This window comes from Etheostoma spectabile, chromosome 23, assembly GCF_008692095.1.
Source record: "Etheostoma spectabile isolate EspeVRDwgs_2016 chromosome 23, UIUC_Espe_1.0, whole genome shotgun sequence".
Taxonomy (NCBI): domain Eukaryota; kingdom Metazoa; phylum Chordata; class Actinopteri; order Perciformes; family Percidae; genus Etheostoma; species Etheostoma spectabile.
The window spans coordinates 23,075,221-23,097,224 of NC_045755.1; the positions used below are offsets into that span (position 1 = coordinate 23,075,221).

Below are 22,004 nucleotides of genomic sequence, written 5' to 3' on the forward strand. Positions count from 1 at the left end.
TATTGTTTTAATTTGGAAATATTCACCTCACCCAAGAGGGAGGGAGCGGTTTATGTAAAGGTAAATGTCAGACAAAAACAAGCAGTGTTAAAAAAAAAAAGTACTGAGGTAGTAAATATTAACAGCTAAATGTACTTAAAGTATCAAAGTAATATGTGACACGGAGGCCCCTTGGAGAGATACCTGCTGCTGTACAAGTTGCTGATCTTCAGCTCATTAGATGGTCAGTTAGCTCCATCTAGTGGACAGATAGTATAACTCCATCATCTGATGGAACTCAGTACACAGAGACCTCAAACTGTCTGACAACAACAGGAAGGTGACAAATGTGAAGGAGGATCAGTCATTCCTGGAGTCTGAACTGGTCTGATGGTGGTTACTCTGTCTGTCACAATAACAGAAAAACAGTCCTCACTTCCTGTTCTGTCTCTAACAGAGTAGCAGTGTATGTGGACGTTCCAGCTGGCTCTCTGTCCTTCTACACAGTCTCCTCTGACTCACTGATCCCCCTCATCACCTTCATCACCACATTCACCCAGCCTCTCTATCCTGGGTTTGGGTTCTGGCCTGGTTCCTCAGTGTCTCTGTGTCCTCTGCAGGACTGAGAGTCTCTCCTGTGGACAGAACCACTGACTGAAGATCATCTGCTGAAATCAAAGTTCAGTCTGTTCACCATCACACACACTCTGCACTGTGAAGCAGATCTGATCAGATATATCCCCAGTATCTACTCCAGCGCCTACCACGGACCCTCTTCTCCCTATCTGGCCTGACCTCCCTTCCCCTCCTCCACACTGCCTCCTCTCCCAGTTTGAACTGGTCACCACCCCCGATATCTCTAAACTCATTAGCTCTTCCAAACCCACTACCTGCTCACTGGACTCCCTACCTACTCCTCTCTTGAAGTCATGCCTCCCCGTCCTTTCCCCCTACCTCACTAACCTCTTCAACTCCTCTCTGTCCCTTGGAACTGTCCCCTCTGCTTTCAAAACAGCGGCTGTCACCCCGGTCCTTAAGAAACCTGGTCTGGATCCCTCTTCCCTTAATAACTACCGCCCTATATCCAACCTCCCCTTTCTGTCTAAAACCCTCGAACGTATAGTTGCCTCACAATTACAAACTCATCTCCTTGCCAATAACCAATTTGAACCCTTCCAATCTGGTTTTCGCCCCCTCCACAGCACAGAAACTGCTCTGCTCAAAGTCTTCAACGACCTCTCACTTCTGCTGACACCGGTTCCCTCAACATCCTTATTCTTCTTGACCTGAGTGCAGCCTTCGATACTGTGAGCCATAACATTCTGCTCACCAGACTCAAAGACCTTGGTATCGAAGGTACTGCACTCACCTGGCTCCGTTCCTACCTCTCTGACAGATCTCATTTCATCTCCCTTCATAACCACACCTCTGCCACTGCCTCAGTCACCCAAGGCGTTCCCCAAGGCTCCGTACTCGGCCCCCTTCTTTTCATCATCTACCTCCTCCCCCTTGGTCAGATACTCCGCCATTTCAACCTGAACTTCCACTGTTATGCCGATGACACCCAGATCTACCTCAGCACCAACTCCCCCCACAATCCCCCCCTCTCCCACATCAACTCCTGTCTGTCAGCAATCAAAACCTGGATGCACCACAACTTCCTCAAACTAAACAGCAATAAAACAGAATTCCTCCTCATCGGCTCCAAATCCACTCTCTGCAAAGCCAACAACCCCACTCTCATCATTGACGGCACCATCGTCTCCCCATCTCCCCAGGCCCGCAACCTTGGTGTGATTTTTGATTCAACCCTCTCCCTTGAGCCTCACATCCGTCAAGTCATCAAAACCTCCTTCTTTCACCTTCGAAATATTGCTAAAATCAGACCCTCACTCACTCCCTCTGCTGCCGAAAGACTTATTCACGCCTTCATCTCCTCACGACTCGACTATTGCAACTCACTACTCCTCGGCATCAGCTCAACCTCCATCAAAAGGCTCCAACTGGTTCAGAACTCAGCTGCACGTCTCATCACCCGCTCCACATCCTGGCACCACATCACTCCGGTCCTAAAACAGCTTCACTGGCTTCCCATCTCTCACCGGATCACATACAAGATCCTGGTCCTCACCTACAAAGCCATCCACCACCTTGCCCCGTCATACCTCACTGTCCTCCTCTCCCCCTACCAACCTTCACGGGCCCTCAGATCCACCACAGCCGGTCTCCTCTATGTCCCCAAGTCAAAGCTCCGCAGTTTTGGGGACCGAGCCTTTTCCAGGGCAGCTCCCAGGCTGTGGAACTCCCTCCCCCATGAAATCCGCATCTCTGAGTCCCTCACCATCTTTCAGTCCCGTCTGAAGACCCATCTTTTCTGTTCTGCCTATCCTTAGGTATTTTTTTTTTTTTTTTTTTTTTTTTTTTTTGTTATCAAACACTGTCAAGCGACTTTGAGCTCGGGAAAAGCGCTATACAAATTCAATTTATTATTATTATTATTATTATATATCATAACAAGAGAGACTTTACCCATGTTGAACCCAAGGTTTCCCTCTTGCATTCAACATGATCAGTTTTCTGTGTGAGGTGGATCTCCTCATGTCATTTTGCTTCACAAAGTCATAATTAAAGCCAGAAAGTCAAAGGTATAACTACTAGGGGGGGCAGTAGCTCAGTCCGTAGGGAGTTGGGTTGGCTGATTTATTCATCTGACTTGTAGAATAACGTCAATGATCGACTTGTTTTAAATGTCGGGGAATGTGGAACAACTTAATGCAGAATGAGTTCAATAAAACAAGAACACATGCTGATTATTTGATGGATGTGTTCTTCCTGTTGTGTCTGTGTTTCAACTCCTAATTAAAAGGTAAAGTTTCCGTCCACTAAAGGTTCTGTTGTTGTCTCTGACAGACTCAGATTATTATTCTAAGAGTCTGACAACATTATGGGATGGATCCCTACAGAGATAGACCTTTAGTTAAAGAGTAAGATCCTTTTGGTTTAACATGAAACAGCCCCGAAACCACCGTCACCAAAACCACCAGACTCAATGTAAATAATCACTACTTTTAGCGTGTATAGAGCAGCATATCACCACCAGACTCCATGTAAATAATCACTACTTTTAGCGTGTGTAGAGCAGCATATCTCCACCAGGCTCCATGTAAATAATCACTACTTTTAGCGTGTATAGAGCAGCATATCTCCACCAGACTCCATGTAAATAATCACTACTTTTAGAGTGTATAGAGCAGCATATCTCCACCAGACTCCATGTAAATAATCACTACTTTTAGCGTGTATAGAGCAGCATATCTCCACCAGACTCCATGTAAATAATCACTACTTTTAGCGTGTGTAGAGCAGCATATCTCCACCAGGCTCCATGTAAATAATCACTACTTTTAGCATGTCTAGAGCAGCATATCTCCACCAGACTCCATGTAAATAATCACTACTTTTAGCGTGTATAGAGCAGCATATATATGTAAATGGGTGAATTAAGAGTTTATTTCAACCAGACCAGAGTGGTGATTGTTGGAACAGTGGAAAAATGAACCAAGACCGCTTTTTAAATATTTTTTTCCTTTTCTATCGACTATAAATGAGACGTTTAATATTCATAAAATTGCTATGTTATTTAAATGTTGCCTGGTGGAAACATATATTTGAAAACTTACACTATATTTAGTTATTTATCTATGTACTTACACATTTTTTAATATTTAAGTGCTGTATATTATTTAATACTCCAGTAAAACAGTCCAGTTGTTGAGTAATTGAGTAATTGTCCACCTCTAACTGATTCTTAAGTGAACGGGGAGCTGTTGTTCCCCTCCTGACCTCCAGGCGGCGACCTTCTTTCATTTTGAACTTTATTCTGAAAAACCCTGACTTGGAAGAAACCGGAAGTCTCGTTGCTTCACTGTGATCTCTGGCTGGCGGGAGAGCTGAGTTCTTTGTTATTAGCTAGTTTTAAGAAGACGGAGCTTCAGGTAAACACACGCACACACGTTAACACTTTAATAACGTCTCTTACATGGCTATCAAAGCGACTAGAAGCCGTAGCTACGCATGCGTTAGCCTCCCATTCGGCAGGGAAACAGGACGTCCGTTGCTGAGCAACCGTGTGCTCCGTGTGTTGCTACTCTACAGTTCGGTGGACTCGGTGCGATTCGGTAAACACACGTCACGTGGTGGGACCAGTCGCTTCTGCTTTACTGTTTCTAATATTCTAGAGCAGGGGTTCCCAAAACTTTCAGTGCAAGTGACTCGCGACCCCCCCCCCCCCACACACACACACACACACACACACACACACACACACACTATAAACATTGCGCGCAATCGCACACGCACTACAGGCGTATCCAAACATGAGCATATTGACAACACAAAATAACACAACAGCCATGACATTATTCTACAGTAATTTACTCATACTTTAATTTGAACTTAATCTCACCTAATGAGGTGGATGTGCAGTATGTTTGGAGCACAGCAAGTTAAAAAGCTCTATATTTTAATTTAAAATAGTTTTTATATACATTACACACTATAGACCCAAAAAAATAAAATCCCTTTTACCTATTTCGGCCATACAGTACTCGGCATTTCGTGGTGTTGGTTTTAATCTTTCGCACGGTTGAAGATGCGCGGTCCGAGGAGCAATGCGCACCACAGCAGACACCAACACGGAGGCAGTGACAGGTTAGGTTATAAATGTTCAAAGAAGATACTTTTAGGTGTTATTTGCATGTTTACATACCATATTTTTCAGATGTGAATGAAATAATTACGTTTTACTATGCACTGATATGAGTTATTGAAGCACCTGGGCAACTTAAGTGAATAATATAAAAACACGTTAAATTTTACATTTTGGTGTTATTTCGTTTTTCTAAAGATATCCTAACACAATACCTGCATTGAAATTGCAATTAGGTGTTTATCATGACAGATTATAGAGTTTAGAATCTTGGTTCCAGTACTTTTGGAATCCCGGCAGTTGTAGTGTTAATGTTGGAGACCGCTACTCGGAAAGAAAGAAAATCAAAACAGCTGTTCCCTTTTTATTTAGTTGCTTGGTTTTATTTTAAATTTAGCCACTAGTTTTATCTTGTGTTAAAATCATGGCTAACATGCTATTTCTAATTGTTTTTAAATTTTTATTTTATTTCTGGAAATCAACTCGCGACCCCCCCTCTCTGGCTCGCGACCCCCCTGGGGGTCCCGACCCCCACTTTGGGAATCACTGATGTAGTTTAATGTCATTGTTTTTTTGTTTTTTTCCTGCAGTATATGGTGAAGGATGAGAATGTGCCGCGTGACATCCATGTGTTTAAATGTGTTGTCCAAAGAGTGTCGGCTCAGAGCGGCTACCAAAGGAAAGAACAGGTGGCTGTCATGTGACCTGAGGCGGGAGAAGGAGCGTCACTTGGCCGAGGAGAGTCGCCTTCAAGCAAAAATACTATTACTGGAAGACCAGTTGTTTCTGGCCACAACAGTGTTTGATGGTTAGTGTTCGGGTGTAGTTGTGGTGTGCATGTTGTCTCATTTATAACTGGTCTTATGGTTGATTGTAGTATTTGTTAAACTGAAGTAAAAGTTACCATCTTACACTTAAAGTAATGTTACCAGCAATAGTTCAAGAAGTTGAACATGAATATTTACTGTTCTGATATTCATTATAAAATGTAAGTGTCCTTCTGTGTAACAGTCTGTTTACAATGTTGCATATGTAGATTGTGATTTTGGACAGTAAAAACTAAAACAGGGACGCTACATAAAGGTCGTTATTACTTGCATTTAATCTTCAAATATGCGTCACATCGCCTGAAATCTTAGACCCTCAGGATTCACAGCACATATTTTCCAATCTTGTTCCTCAAGCGAGAAGTCTAACTCTAAATTTGGGTGTTAACATTGTTCTGCAAAGTCTTACGAATCAAACCAGACCTCTCATGAGCCAATCTGTTCCCGGGATGCAGAGATGGACAGCTTGGAAGCCAATGAAGTCTGGGCATTCGATTTGGACCACCCTCGTTTTGATCAACAGTTATATCAACCAGTATCAATGTCATGTTGAGAGACCCTCCTAGCTCTTTAGCCTATGAAGAGACAAATCCATCCATACATGATAATATGCCATTGGGTTAGGGCGTGACCTAGTAAAGCCGTGCGTAATGACAATTAAGTCTGTGCATAAACCGTGCGCTCTCGCAGACATCCATTGTAGAGCATTGGTGCACGTATTGTTTATAAACAGAGCAACTTTTAGCGATTTGTCTACTAGCTGGAAACATTATTACACACTTGTAAAGATGTTTGGAGGAAAAAAGTGGATCATGGCGGAGGAGGCAGCAGCTACATTGGTCAAAAGACCAAATGAAGAAGTAATTTCCTCTTCTGAAAGTGAAGTTTACATACATTATTACATTATAATTATTTGAGTCGTTATAGTGTGAAAACTGATTTCTGTCGGAGTTTGTAAGCAAGGGGGAAGGGTGCTGTGTGTGTGCTTCTGTGTGCTTCTGTGTGCTTGTGGTTGAACATGTACTGTAACAGTGTGGATCCTTGTGTGGACCACATTTCTGTGCTTAGTCTTGACATCTATTGTAATTAACATAAATTCACCTGGGCCTTTATAGAAGATTACACTGTTTTCTTTCTTGTAACTCCCTTTCATACAGCAGATGAGATTTGGATACTTTCTCAGACTGTGAAGGTAACCACATGGTGGAGGCCCAGCCATTGTTTTGCTGCACCGTAAGCATATTCAACATAGAGTGTGTTGGGGTATAGCTCAGTGGTAGAGCATTTGACTGCAGATCAAGAGGTCCCCAGTTCAAATCTGGGTGCCCCCTGCAACGATGTGTGTAGGTAATCATTTTTATGAAAGTACTTGGTGATACTGGATAAAAGCATGCATGTAACTAATGTTGCTTCTTTCCAGAAGCCCTTGTGCTTTCTCCTCTCAGACTTCCTTGGATTGTGGTGGCACCTGAGTAGTGGATGCAGCTGCTGCCGTGGTCCTGCTGGACGCCCTGCACTATTACTGCTACTATTATTAGTAATAGTTCTATTACCTTTACTGCTGCCATAATTACCACCAGTCCTCTTTTCATTCCATTTTCTCTCCCTCTCTCTCTACTAAGTAACATTTGCAAAAGGTAGTGGTGGGATTTGAACTCACACCTCCAGAGAGACTGGAGCCTAAATCCAGCACCTTAGACCACTCAGCCACACTACCTGCACACACCATCACACCAAATCGTGACACACACACGGACCGTAACTAATGGTATGATTGTTAATGTCATTGGAAACAAACTTTTGCAAGGAAAAAGTCAATACTTTATTGAAAAAGGCCAGTACTTAATGTCTCCACCTGCTGAAGAGTAAACTTAACAGCATCTCAAATTTACTTCATCCATAAAAATAGAAACTGTGCTCATACCTGGCGTAACACCCATAAACACTGGAGCATAATACAATAAATATACTACACTACAGTACAAGTACATAAATACAGTAAAATAGAAAGTGTAAAACATGTACATTTAAAGTGCTTGTTGTGCTGTCTGAAAATTGAATTATCACTGAATAAAAGAAGAAACCTGGGTAAAACTTGTAATGGTAATGTTGTATATGGCTTCAAAACCTTTAAATGCAACTGCTGTGGCTGGAACTCAAACCTGGGATAAATGCTTGCACTGCTACTATATAAATCATAGACGAAAAGAAACACACCTGTTGTCTTTCTGCTGGACAATACAATGCTCACTGCAAATCTCTGAAATAACCGTAGACCCACAATTTCCATTCACATGCTTGTGCTATTGTTCAACCACCTGTCACTGTATTTTCAGCATCAGTTGTGTTTTTTTGTCTTTAAAGCAGCTGCCCCGTGTGAGGGTTGAACTCACGACCTTCAGATTATGAGACCAACACGCTGCCTACTGCGTCATCGAGGCTATGAAAGTAGTTGCAATGGTTGGGAAAATTTAAGAAATACTAACAATTTGGTCTTTACTCTCAATAAAAACAATGTTTTTGGAAACCTATGTACTCACACAAAGGCTAAGACTGACCCTAGATGCTTTGTCATGACCCCATGAAACAACCAGGACAAAAGACTGTGTACAAAGGTTGAAGGAAATGCGATTATATTACTACAACAAAAGAAATGACAATTCAATGATGGTGGTAGTCAGTTTAGTCAGAGGTGAATGTGTATGCATGGATGAGTGTGAGGTGTGGTGTCAGTGATTTATGCTGGACAGAGTAAAACTAACAAAGATGAGCGGGAGAGGTGTTGGACTGAGAGACCTCTAGGGCAATCACAGATGAACAACCAATAATAAAACACTACTGAGTGAATGCGTTCAGAAAATGAAGAACATTGTTCAGAAAGCTTAATGAAGCTTCATTTGACCATATCTATTAACTACCTGAAAGAAATTAAGTCTCTGGAAATATTATGACCTAAGCAATTAGACAAAATAGTGCAACGTAATTTTGAACCGCTCCTAGAAAGAAAACATAGGTAGCCATTGAATTCGAAACTTCTGAAGTTATTGTTGATCTCAGAAACAATGATGAACGACACCATCCTATCACAACGCCCATGCTTGTGCCTTTGTTATGCCAATACTCTGGAAGTCTACTTATTAAGAGTATGCATTCCCATTTTTCCCAATTGATTGTAAAAAGCCTTCCTGAGATTGTTGATCTCAGAAATAACCAGAATCACAACTTCCATGTATGTGCTATGTGCCAGTGTTCAATCACCTGTCACTGTATTTTCAGCATCAGATGTGTATTTGTTTTTTTTTAGAACACCTGCCCCGTGTGAGGGTCGATTTCACAATCTTCAGATTATGAGACTGACGTGCTGCCTACTGCGCCAAAGCTGGGGAACAATAGTCTGTAAGGGGGGGGGGGAAGAAGAGGAAAAAGGGGAAGAGGGAGGGAAGAAGGAAAAAGAGGAAAAGGAAGAGGAAAAAGGAGGAAAAAAGAAGAAATGAGAGAAAAGATGAGAAAGATGCTAAATTACACACATAGTGTAAGAGCTTTATAGTTTCTATTAAGTCAGATTTTAATTTAATTGCTGAAATTGGAATGTTTCTGGGAAATAAGGGAAGTTTAACGTAGATTCAAAGGTCACAGGTTCGATCCCCACCTAGCACCAGATCTTAGGTTCCATCCCCACCTAGTGCCAGAAGACCCAATTACACTGTCCACAACTTTATTGTTCTACTAAACAAAGTTTTGGAGGAATAAGATATTAGTAAGGTTGGGAAACAATTTAAACAAATAATTTATAACGTTTAGATTGACTTTTGAACAATATATCTGTTTTTAGTACTGCATACATTTAGTAATCGTGCTATATTTGGTCAATATTAAAAGTTAGTCTTTATAATAAGTATTGTTTAGTAATAAATAATTTTCTTTTTCTTTAAACAATGTATGACAGGTAAAACCAAACATTTTTAGTTCTCTTTTCTCTAAAAGCAAGTAGATCAAAGTCATTTGCAGGGAAGTAGGGTGTATAAAGGCAAGTCATATGCTCAGCAGTGTGTACACTATAATTTGGAATAATATTGAAATGAAGCCAATTAATATAATACATGCCAACTTTATTACATTATTGAGCTCAACAAAACAATATGTCTTTAGGTAATGAATAATATTGTTTAGCACAAGAAATTACTGACTATACAAAGGTTTTTACACCAGGGAGGAAAATAAGAGAATCAACAAACTACTTCTGTACAAAGATTAAAACATACATAACATATAAACCACAATACATCATAGTACTGTATAGCTGGAACCTGGTTCCACAGGAGAGGAGCCTGATAGCTGAACACCCTGGCTCCCATTCTACTTTTAGAAACTCTAGGAACCACAAGTAACCCAAAGTATCTGGGAGCTCAGTGCTCTGGTGGGGCAGAAAGGTACTATGAGCTCTTTTAAGATAAGATAAGATTTAAAATCCTACAAAGCTCTTCATCTTCAGGCATGGTGCCTGAGAGCTTTGTAGGATTTTAAATTCTATTCTGGATTGGATCTTTTCCTGGTTCCTGTCAGAACACGTGCTGCAGCATCCTGGATCAGCTGAAGAGTGTTCATTGTCTTTTTCGAGCTTCCTGATAATAAAGAATTGCAGTAATCCAGTTTACAAATAGCAAATTAATGGATTAGTTTTTTTGCATTAAAGTTTAGCTTTTCTGCAATGGCTGGAAATTGAACCCCCGTCAACTGTTTGGAAGGCAGCTACGCTCACCAATATACCACCACCACTGGATGTAAGGACGCCCACAATAATCTCATCTGTCAATGCTGTACTACCACAGTTATGGGATGCCTTTTGTTGTCGGCAGGATTTGGACCTTTGGACCTTTTACTGGGATACCCAGAGATGGGAAGTTACGAAGTACAAATACTTCGTTACTGTACTCAAGTAGATTTTTCAGATATTTTTTACTTTATTTGACTATTAATTTTTTTGAGTTTTTACTTTTACTCCTTACATTTTAACACAAATATCTTACTATTCTATCTTACCATCTGACGTACGTTCTACTCTTTTCATTTTACCATTGAGTAAACAATTCCATAACCATTGCTTTTCTAGTCAATGACATACTGGAGCTGCTTTTCTGTGATGAAAAATTGCTAAAGAGCTGTTTTATGTGGCTCGTTGGTCTAGGAGTATGATTCTCGCTGAGGGTGCGAGAGGTCCCGGGTTCAAATCCCGGACGAGCCCAAAGAACTTAATGTGGTTAATATCTACTTATACGTTTAGAGTCCATCTTATAATCAGATTCCTCCAGATAACTAACAACAGGCATATTTGTTCATGTAGAATAATAGGCAATAATGATGATATTCATTTCAAGTGAAATGACTCTATGTAGCCACCACGGAAAACATGTCAATGAGAAGATGACGTAGCATTAGGAGCCACTACGGTAGCGAGTAGTATGAAAGGCCAAACATCCGCAAAGGGAGGTTGGTTGGGGTGTTGGACGGGTCAAACAGAAGATCTAGTAGAGTGTGATCGTGTACCGCCTGTCACGTTTCCTAAGCCCCCTTCTGTGTAGTACGTCTTTATTTTGTTTTTAGATGTATGGCTGTTGTCTTGTATAACCTGTGTGTTATTTATGTTACATGCTGCTGCACAACAAATTGTCCCCTGGGGATTATAAAGACTACTTGAACCTTGAAGGGTGACAGGACTTGGTAAAATGTCTTCCGCAGAAGTTTTGTCTCTCATCCAAGAGACTTCTTTAGTTGTTTTTTTTTTTCACAGAAAGGGTTGGACACAGTGCCCACTCCCCCACCCATATCTGACAATTGAAAGCTGTGGGGAAAGGGGGGTTCCAAAGCTAATAGACCATTCAACAAGAAATTCTGATGCACTATACTGGCCCATTCAGGATGAGCACTGTATACTCTGACTGCATCAACACAAGTTCAAATTTCAGTGATACCTAATTTTTATGGTGATTACGAGACTGAATGCAAAGTGTGTATCCCCCATGTAACTCAAAGCCTATCACCTCCAGTCAATATTATCAAATGTGGAGCTTCTTCAAGTTACATTAACAACCAGGTGACTCCTCAACATGCCCCCACCAACATACTGTTTACAGTCTAAATGGTCAAGGACATTAAACTAAATGTGGAAAGTTGATTTTTTTTCACCTATACTGTGGCTTAAAAACAAATTCCTCTGAGATTTGAACTCAGATCGCTGTATTCAGAGCCCAGAGTGCTAACCATTACACCATGGAACCTTTAAAAATGTTTGCTTGACAGTTGAACTTGTGTTGCTTGACAGTTTCTTTCATAATATCCACATAATATTGATATGATATGATATTGAAGGCACACAACAATCACAACAAAGATGAAAAAGCAACAATTATTGGCCAACTGCAGTTATTTAGTTAGCTAAGCATTCAGAGGATGTGGGAAAAGGCAAGTCAAGGACAGGTTTTCCAAAAGTAGAATGGGAGCCAGAGCGTTCCTCTCCTGTGGAACCAGGTTCCAGTTTGGGTTCAGGAGGCAGACACCATCTCCACATGTAAGAGTAGGCTTAAGACTTTCCTCTTTGATAAATCCTATAGGTAGGGCTGGCTTGGGTGAGTCCTGAACCATCCCTTAGTTGTGCTGCTATAGGCCTAGACTGCCGGGGGACTTCCCATGATGCACTAGGTACCTCTCTCCTCATCCATTTCTCCATCTGTATGCAACCTCATATGCCTTTGAGATACAAGAACTTCTTCACTTGCGTAAATGGCCTATTTGTGCAAACAGAAGGTGGCCAAGAGGAATACCGTCAAGAGGAAGCTGATCAAGAGGGAGAGTTGTTTTATTGTACACACTGGCAGTTAAGTTTATTTGTCTGCAGCCATAAAATTGCATTAGGTTATCAACGTTTTGAGCAAAAACAAATACCACAGCTCAAGTCCCTGGTAAGGAAACAGCTTGATTCTGGGATACGTATGAAGTGCTCGCTATTTTCAGTTCAGGAGATTGTTTTTTCCACATCCAATTGCTTTCAAAGCCTGGGTAGCTCAGTTGGTATAGCATAAGACTTTTAATCTGAGGGTCCAGGGTTCAAGTCCCTGTTCAGGTGTAAAGTTGCACTTTTTGCTAGATGAGTTGTCCATTTGACTTGCCTGAACACTTCAGGCACTGCCATATCATTTGTGTTCCATGCATAAGTCTTTAAAAAGAATTGTGGCTGTTTTTTTTCAAGCAGGTTTGTATCAAAACAATGTTGCTGGTACGTCTAAATGAACAATGGGCAACCTACATCCATCTTGCTAGCACCCACATCTCTGTACTCATCTACCTGCTTGGATAGAATGTCATCTGGTGCATTTTTCCTGTCACGAGGCCTAAGAGTATAGAAGTGGAACAAGAGGGAGAGTTATTTTTTTGTACCCACCAGCAGTAAAGTTTACTCGTCTGGAGTTCTGTTGTTTGAATTAGGTTATCAACGTTTTGAGCGAAAAAGAATACCACAGCTCAAGTCCTTGGTAAGGCGACAGCTTTATTGTGGGATATGTATGAAGTGCTGATCTCCATGCTTGGATGGCAAGTCATCTGGTGGATTTTTCCTTCCATGGCAACAGCTTAATCTTCTTTATTTACTTGCATCTCAATTTATAGTTCAGGAGATAGTTTTTTCCACAGACCTCTGTTTTCGAAGCATGGGTAGCTCAATGTTGGTGGTACGTCTAAATGAACAATGGCCAACCTACATCCATCTTGCTAGCACCCAAATCTCTGTGCTGATCTCCCTGCTTGGATGGCAAGTCATCTGGTGGATTTTTCCTGTCACAAGGGCTTTTGCTCAAACTACGTATAATGCTTTGGCATTAGGACATTAAGAGTATAGAAGCGGAACCAGAGGGAGAGTTGTTTTATTGTACCCACTAGCAGTAAAGATTATTTGTCTGTAGCCATAAAATTGCATTAGTTTATCAACGTTTTCAGTGAAAAAGAATACCACAGCTCAAGTCCCTGATAAGGCAACAGCTTGATTCTGGGATATGAATGAAGTGCTTGCTAACGTCATCTGTCATGCAGGTTTGCAGGATGTTCACAATCTGCTAGTGGCCATGATGAGTGGTGACTTTGAGCTTTTTAACTGTTTTGGCCAATTTAGCCAATTTTTAACCAGTTTGTGCAATAAAATTTGGTGTTCTCAGGCATTGTGCAAATTATGGTCAACCCTCCTGCTGTCCAGAAGACCGTGATCATGGCAACAGCTTAATGGTCTTCATTTACTTGCGCTTTAATTTTGTAGTTCAGGAGATTGTTTTTTTCCACAGCCCTCTGTTTTAGAAGCCTGGGTAGCTCAGTCGGTAGAGCATCAGACTTTTAATCTGAGGGTTCAAGTCCCTGTTCAGCTGTAGAGTTGCTTGTTCTGCTAGATGAGTTGTCCATTTGACTTGCCTGAACACTTCAGACACTGTCATATCATGTGTTTTCCATGCACAAGTTTTTAAAAAGAATTGCGGCTCTTTTTCAAGCAGGTTTGTATCATAACAATGTTGCTGGTAAGTCTAAATGAACAATGGGCAACCTACATCCATCTTGCTAGCACCCAAATCTCTGTACTCATCTCCCTGCTTGGATAGTATGTCCAAGGACATACCACATATGTTCTATAACCCTTTGCATTGGTTTGCTACCACTCTTAAATAATTCCTTTCATTTTATCAATCTCAGAAATAACCAAAGAATGACAAATTCCATTAAATTGCTTGTGCCAGTGTTAAACCACCTTTCACTGTATTTTCAGCAGCATTATAGTGTTTTTTGTTTTTAAAACACCTGCGCCATGTGAGGGTTGAACTCACGACCTATAGATTATGAGACTGACAATCTGCCAACTGCGCCAACAAGGCTGTGAAAGGAGTTGCAATGGTTCGCAAAATATCCGAAAAACTTACAATTTGATCGTCAATCTTGATAAAAACAATGTATGTGGAAACCTATGAACTCACACAAAGGCTAAGATCGACCCTAGATGCTTTGTCATGACCCCATGAGGGGGAGACAAAAAAGACAAAAGACTGTTTGCAAAGGTTGTATACATGTATGCAAGGTGTATGCATTAACGAGTGTGAGTTATGGTGTCAGCGATTTATGCTGGACAGTGTAAAACTAACAAAGATGAGCGGGAGAGGTGCTGGACTGAGAGACCTCTAGGGCAATCACAGATGAACAACCAATAATAAAACACTACTGAGTGAATGCGTTCAGAAAATGAAGAACATTGTTCAGAAAGCTTAATGAAGCTTCATTTGACCATAACTATTAACCACCTAAACCTGGTAAAAGGTATGAGGTACTCCTACATAGCTAGCCAGTGATTTACCTACTGTAGGTGGTGGTCGGCATGCCAACGAGGCTCGAAAATTTGCAGATGGGGATTCAGAGGAGATTTAACAGTTTAAAGTGTAAAGTATCTTAATTTACTAAATTGTCCGCCTACAGTGCCAACGAGAGCTCTTCTCTAATATTACCGGGTACCCAATAGCTATTCAACTTCTGAAGTTATTGTTGATCTCAGAAACAACGATAGACGACACCATGGTATCACAACGTCAATGTTTGTGTCTTTGTTATGTAAACACTCTGGAAGTCTACTTGTTAAGAGTATGCGTTGCCCTTTTTCCCTATTGATTATAAAAACACCTGTCTGAGATTTTCGATCTCAGAAGTAACAATAGAATCCAGGCGCCATTCCTCACCTAAAACAATTAGTTACTGGAGTTAGGGCTGCACAATTAATCGAATTTTAATCGCGATCACGATTTTGACTTCCCACGATCAAATTTGCGTGATCGAGCGATTATTTTTTTAATGTGTCATTTCATTGAACGCTCCGGGTTTTTTGCAAAGCCAATCTACCGCTACTACCGTCTGATCATGTGCCAGCCAGAGTAGTTCACTGCACCCTGTGCAGGTTAGTTTCTAGATGTAGACAGTCCCAGAGGACAGAGTAGCGTGGGGAAAACTCAACAGATAGCAGTCGGTTATACGTCGGTCTTAAGGTTTACCAGTTTACCAGTAAACGCAACATGTAGTCACGTGTGTTGTTTTTCAGACAACAGCGGTGAGCAGTGCTAGTAGCGTCTGTAAACTTTTAGCTAGTAGCGTCTGTTAACTGATTGCTCCTCTAGGACGCACCAGTGCTAATGTCTTCGCATCCGCTGCAATGCTGTTTATATGGATATGGTTTAATTTTGCGTTACATGACCCATTTCGTATGTAAAGCCGTGCCTGTGTTGAATCTCTCCTCTGCTCGCTCTCGTCTTACTCTCCGTGCCCCGCCACACAGCAGCGCCGGTCCACACTTCTGACATTTGTCCACAGTTTTATTTATTTTTATCAACACAGCTGTATATTGTTAAGTATGAGGGGCAAACCTGTATTTATACCAGTGTTTCCGCGGGTAACTCTGCTATCGCCGCCACGGCGAAGAACACAGGAGAAGTTATTGAATGCAGCTAACTTTAGTTGGTAGAGTAACAGCGTGTGAGACGGAGCTGCTGTACCTGGACCAGAGATGTTACCCATGGCCAGAATATCAAAGTTAATAAAAATGCAGCGCAGTGAAGATACAGACGTTTCATACACACGACGTGTGTCTCCGCCGTTCGACCGTGCTGGACCCGTTCATAATGATCAGCCGTCTCTCTGTGAGTAGCGTACATCAAACTCCCTCTCCAGTTATAAATAGCCTATGTGACAATACAATTTGTTTTGGTTAAAATCAACAAATAATCGTGAGAATAATCGCGATCAAAATTTTGACCAAAATAATCGTGATTATCATTTTGGCCATAATCGTGCAGCCCTAACTGGAGTCATTCCAGTAAGTGAAAAGGAAACTCACATCTACAAAGATAAATTTGATAGACGTGACTCTCTGATGGTCTAGTGGCTAGGATTCGGCGCTCTCACCGCCACGGCCTGGGTTCAATTCCTGGTCAGGGAATGGTCTGGACTTGACACAATATAAAAAAAATCTGTAATTTTACAAACACCAATACATTACAAAAATAAACTGGTAATTTAAGGGACATCTAGCACGTGTGAAACCACTTGTGGGAGTGGAACATGGATGTGTAGAGATGGGCTTTCAAACAATGCACCTTTTGACATTTTGACATGTCACAGTAGGAAAAGCAAGGGTATGAATAAAAATAAAATTATGGCAGTAGACATAAGGCACTGCAAAGTCAAGAAACTACAGTGAGGAAAATAAGTAATTGAACACCCTGCTTTTTTGCAAGTTCTCCCAGTTAGAAATCACGGAGGGTCTGAAATTGTCATCGTAGGTGCTTGACCACTGTGAGAGACATAATCTATAAAATAAAATCCAGAAATCAAAATGTATTATTTTTTAACTATTTATTTGTATGATACAGCTGCAAATAAGTATTTGAACACCTGTCTATCAGCTACAATTCTGACCCTCAAAGACCTGTTAGTCTGCCTTCAAAATGTCCACCTCCACTCCATTTAATATCCTAAATTAGATGCACCTGTTTGAGGTCGTTAGCTGCATAAAGACACCTGTCCACCCCATACAATCAGTAAGAATCCAACTACTAACATGGCCAAGACCAAAGAGCTGTCCAAAGACACTAGAGACAACATTCTACACCTCCACAATGCTGGAAAGGGCTACGGGGACATGTCCAAGCAGCTTGGTGAAAAAAGGTCCACTGTTGGAGCAATCATTAGAAAATGGAAGAAGCTAAACATGACTGTCAATCTCCCTCGGACTGGGGCTCCATGCAAGATCTCACCTCGTGGGGTCTCGATGATCCTAAGAAAGGTGAGAAACCAGCCCAGAACTACACGGGAGGAGCTGGTCCAGGACCTGAAAAGAGCTGGGACCACCGTTTCCAAGGTTACTGTTGGTAATACACTAAGACGTCATAGTTTGAAGTCCTGCATGGCCCGGAAGGTTCCCCTGCCTAAACCACCACATGTCAAGGCCCGTCTTAAGTTTGCCAACAACCATTTGGATGATCCAGAGGAGTCATGGGAGAAAGTCATGTGGTCAGATGAGACTCAAAATCGAACTTTTTGGTCATAATTCCACTAACCGTGTTTGGAGGAAGAAGAATGATGAGGACCATCCAAAGAACACCATCCCTACTGTGAAGCATGGGGGGGTAGCATCATGCTTTGGGGGTGTTTTTCTGCACATGGGACAGGGCAAGCACGAGGCCTTGTTTTATTTCTTTTATTTTGTATTTAATTGTTCCACATTGGAAAACATTAAAACAATTCAATCCTTGATGTTATTTTACAAGTTTGCTTTCTATTTTCTGATTTTTGTATGACATCATCAGTGTCTTTACTTTCAGTCTGAACAGACCTCAACAGATTTAAAACCACATTCAGTCACAGAAAATATGAAATGTCAGACAGAGATTATTAAATGAAATTCCACAAAGTAGGAAAACATGACGTTAAACTACAAAACAACAATAACTTGAGAGCGTACAATTAAAAATGGCCAACTTCCAGTATGTTGGTAATGATGAGAGGACCAATTTACACAAATATTGAAGTTGCTCTTATTAAAATCACAATGCTCAAAGGTTAGAGTTTTTGCCAACTTTTGGGAGTTCAGAAATATATATAAGGGTGACAAAAAAATTCCTAAAATGAAAATTACAATGACTTCCTGTCAGCCAAAAAAGAATGTATGTAAACAATTTGTATGTTTCTAGAGATGAGAAGAAAGTTTTTACAAAATAAAAAAAGTTTCAAACAATGTCTACGTTTTCCAACCAAAACATCTTTAAACGTCTTAATGTTTCGCCATTGGGCCTTCTTCTTCCAGCAATTTACTGGAGAAATATAATTTTTTTCTTTTTACATTTAATTTGGACTATATAGCAAACTAGGAAACTTGCAACGTTTCCTAGTAGCAGAAAATCTGCAATAGCAATTGTAAAAAACTGTAAACTCTCAAAAGGGTTAAGTGGCTCCCAGTCTTTTCTTTACTGTGTGAAACGGATGCAAATGGCTCTTTGCCCCAGACCAACGAGCCATGAAAACCGCTTTTTATCAATTTTTCATCACGGAAATGCAGCTCCGATCTGTCATTGACTTGAAAGCTAATGGTTAAGTTCTATCTATCATATAATCAATATAATAAAACTAGAGGGAGGCAGGGCGATACAGCCCGATCCGGCTGGGGAGACTTCTAGCCTGAACAAGCTCCTCTCCTTACCCTGTCTCTCTTGGTTATTTTTTGATAAAGCTTATGGTTAGGGCATAGAATTGAATACTGTTAGGGAGTGAGGAGTCGCAGCGTCCGCCTAACCCGGCCCACCTGCTTCTAGTCATAGTTGTCAGATTTATCTATCATATAATCAAGAATATAATAAAACTAAAGGGAGACTTGGCATACAGCCCGATCCGGTTGGGGAGAGTTCTAGCCCGACCAGGCTCCTCTCTTTACCTCGTCTCCCTTGGTTTTGCTGTAATAGTTTTAGACAGCTGGGGACTTCCTTTGACACACTGAGCTCCTCTCTCCTCTATCTTTCCATCTTTTCATTTATGTTCATCCATGTCCCAGAAATGCTTGTTACTAACCTAGCTCTGGGGAGTCATTCCCCGGAGTCCTTATGTTCTTTTTCACCCAGCATGTTCCCTTGGATCAGAGAGGCTCCAAAATCATGGTAGCAGCTGTTGCCATGGTCCCGCTACACGTTCTGCGATACCATGTTCATCTGCTACGCTCTGTGGTGCCCAGCTACGTCTTGCTGTGCCTTGTAAAATGCATGTGCAAAACACAATCTATAATCAATACAATATACTGTCTATTGCATAAGGGCATACCTGACACATCTAACATAATGAAGTTTTTGTAATGTCAGCTGGTGATAGAGTTTTTTTTTGTCATTGTGTTATGATTGACTAAATGTTCCTGTTGGAAGAGAACATGTGTTAGTGTTTGGAATAATTATTTGATTTTGAAACATGTTTACAGTGTTTTGTTAGACATAGTGTGTTGTGTTAGTGTATTATTGTATTTTGAAAATTAGTTTTAGAGTTTAGTTTACAATGTGTGATTTTGAGCATGAAATTAACTGTTTTGCCAGTTGTGTGTTTTGGGTGTGTTGGTGTGTTAAGAGTTTAGGAAATTTGTTATAAGTATTGAAAAATCTGTCATAGCAGTTGTAAAAAACTGTAACTCCATTTCATACAGTAGATGAGATTTGGATACTTTCTCAGACTGTGAAGGTAACCACATGGTGGAGGCCCAGCCATTGTTTTGCTGCACCATAAGCATATCCAACATAGAGTGTGTGGGGGTATAGCTCAGTGGTAGAGCATTTGACTGCAGATCAAGAGGTCCCCAGTTCAAATCTGGGTGCCCCCTGAAAGGATGTGTGTAGGCTATCATCTTTATGATTGTTGTTGTTGATACTTGAAAAAAGCATACATATAACTAATATTTCTTCTTTCCAGAAGCCCTTGTGCTTTCTCCCCTCTCAGACTTCCTTGGATTGTGGAGGCACCTGAGTAGTGGATGCAGCTGCTGCCGTGGTCCTGCTGGACCCCCTGCTCTATTACTGCTACTTATATTAGTAATAGTTCTATTACCTTTACTGCTGCCATAATTACCACTGGTCATCTTTTCAATCCATTTTCTCTCTCTCTCTCTCTCTCTCTCTCTCTCTCTCTCTCCCCCTAACCCCCAACTGGTTGTGTCAGATGACTGCCCTCCATGAGCCAGTTTTAGTCTGAGATTTGTGCCTGTTAAAACTACATTTTTCCTAATATATGTAACAACAAATGCATGCTCTTTTGGGAAATGTTGGGTTTCTGTCATTTACACAGTGTGGTCTAGATCTTCACTATATGTAAACTGTCCTGAGATAACTTCTGTTAGGATTTCACTGTATACATTTCTGGAATGGAGTTTGTGTAGTTGAGCAAAATTGAACTAGGACAGAAGCATGGTCCACATAATTACACGTACGTAGACACTTTGAGCAATGCAGGATCCTTGAGTGGACCACGTTTCTGTGCTTAGTGACGACATCTATTGTAATTAACATAAATTCAGTTGGGCCTTTATAGAAGATTACACTGTTTTCTTTCTTTTAACTCTCTTTCATACAGTAGATGAGATTTGAACACTTTCTCAGACTGTGAAGGTAACCCCATGGTGGAGGCCCAGCCATTGTTTTGCTGCATCATAAGCATATCCAACATAGAGTATGTGGGGGTATAGCTCAGTGGTAGAGCATTTGACTGCAGATCAAGAGGTCCCCAGTTCAAATCTGGGTGCCCCCTGAAAGGATGTGTGTAGGCTATCATCTTTATGATTGTTGTTGTTGATACTTGAAAAAAGCATACATATAACTAATATTTCTTCTTTCCAGAAGCCCTTGTGCTTTCTCCCCTCTCAGACTTCCTTGGATTGTGGAGGCACCTGAGTAGTGGATGCAGCTGCTGCCGTGGTCCTGCTGGACGCCCTGCACTATTACTGCTACTATTATTATTAATAGTTCTATTACCTTTACTGCTGCCATAATTACCCCTGGTCATCTTTTCATTCCATTCTCTCTCTCTATCTCTCTCTCCCTCTCTCTCACCCTCTCCCCCAACTGGTTGTGTCAGATGACTGCCCACCATGAGCCAGTTTTAGTCTGAGGTTTCTGCCTGTTAAAAAGACATTATTCCTCCTACAGTGAGGAAAATAAGTATTTGAACACCTTGCTATTTTGAAAGTTCTCCCACTTCTCAAATAAATAGTTTAAAAACCATACATTGTGATTTCTGGAATTTTTTTTTAGATTATGTCTCTCACAGTGGACATGCACCTACGATGACAATTTCAGACCCCACCATGATTTCTAAGTGGGAGAACTTGCAAAATAGCAGGGTGTTCAAATATTTATTTTCTTCACTGTACTAGGTAGACAGTTATTATTACATTAGCATACCAGTGGATTTGGAGGGTGGCCGGAAGTTTGGCACAGATGGCCGGCCAAACACCTTCAAGCTGTTTTAAAAAAGTGTTTTGAAAAAGGCCTTAAAACTTTTCTTTTTAGCAAAGCTTTTGGTCCCCTTTAGATGTTTTTTTATCCTCTCTTCTAAGAATAGCTTTATTTTCTTTTTTATTCTTTCTTTTTTGTTTTATTTTTCTCTTTTTCTTTTTTTACCTGTAGCACTTTGAGATTTATTGATGAAAAGTGCATTATAAATTAAATGTATTATTATTATTATTATTATTAAGCTGCTGGTGTTGACGCACTGGGTCACATGCCTGGCATAGGTGAGCAGAGACGATGGCCTATTGGTCACCGCCGCTGTCCCCTGATCCTGGTTCCACCTGTTCATGCCTTCCAGGAGGTAAAGTTGAAAATCATCTCAACACATCACAACACAGTTTAATTAAGTTATCTGTGAAAGATTTACAAGTTTTATTACTTATGCTATTTTTT

The 22,004-nt window shown here is 40.9% G+C and overlaps 1 protein-coding gene, 1 long non-coding RNA gene, 5 other non-coding genes and 1 pseudogene across 7 annotated transcripts in view; 5 read left to right on the forward strand and 3 right to left on the reverse strand.

The window, feature by feature from the left end:
• Nucleotides 1-22,004, reverse strand: part of LOC116672880 (NACHT, LRR and PYD domains-containing protein 12) — a 769,761-nt gene that overhangs the window by 290,533 nt on the left and 457,224 nt on the right. The gene's annotated exons all lie outside the window — the stretch shown is intronic.
• LOC116672882 (zinc finger protein 271-like) overlaps nt 1-22,004 on the reverse strand; it is a 643,109-nt pseudogene that overhangs the window by 200,260 nt on the left and 420,845 nt on the right.
• On the forward strand, nt 344-19,084 carry LOC116672913 (uncharacterized). Its single transcript, XR_004327682.1, has 3 exons — nt 344-443; nt 12,621-12,625; nt 19,071-19,084. It is a non-coding gene; the product is annotated as an uncharacterized LOC116672913 (long non-coding RNA).
• trnac-gca (transfer RNA cysteine (anticodon GCA)) lies at nt 6,774-6,845 on the forward strand. Its single transcript has one exon. It is a non-coding gene; the product is annotated as a tRNA-Cys (tRNA).
• Nucleotides 7,150-7,231, reverse strand: trnal-uag (transfer RNA leucine (anticodon UAG)). The gene has a single exon. It is a non-coding gene; the product is annotated as a tRNA-Leu (tRNA).
• On the forward strand, nt 10,685-10,756 carry trnap-agg (transfer RNA proline (anticodon AGG)). The gene has a single exon. It is a non-coding gene; the product is annotated as a tRNA-Pro (tRNA).
• On the forward strand, nt 19,859-19,930 carry trnac-gca (transfer RNA cysteine (anticodon GCA)). Its single transcript has one exon. It is a non-coding gene; the product is annotated as a tRNA-Cys (tRNA).
• Nucleotides 20,779-20,850, forward strand: trnac-gca (transfer RNA cysteine (anticodon GCA)). Its single transcript has one exon. It is a non-coding gene; the product is annotated as a tRNA-Cys (tRNA).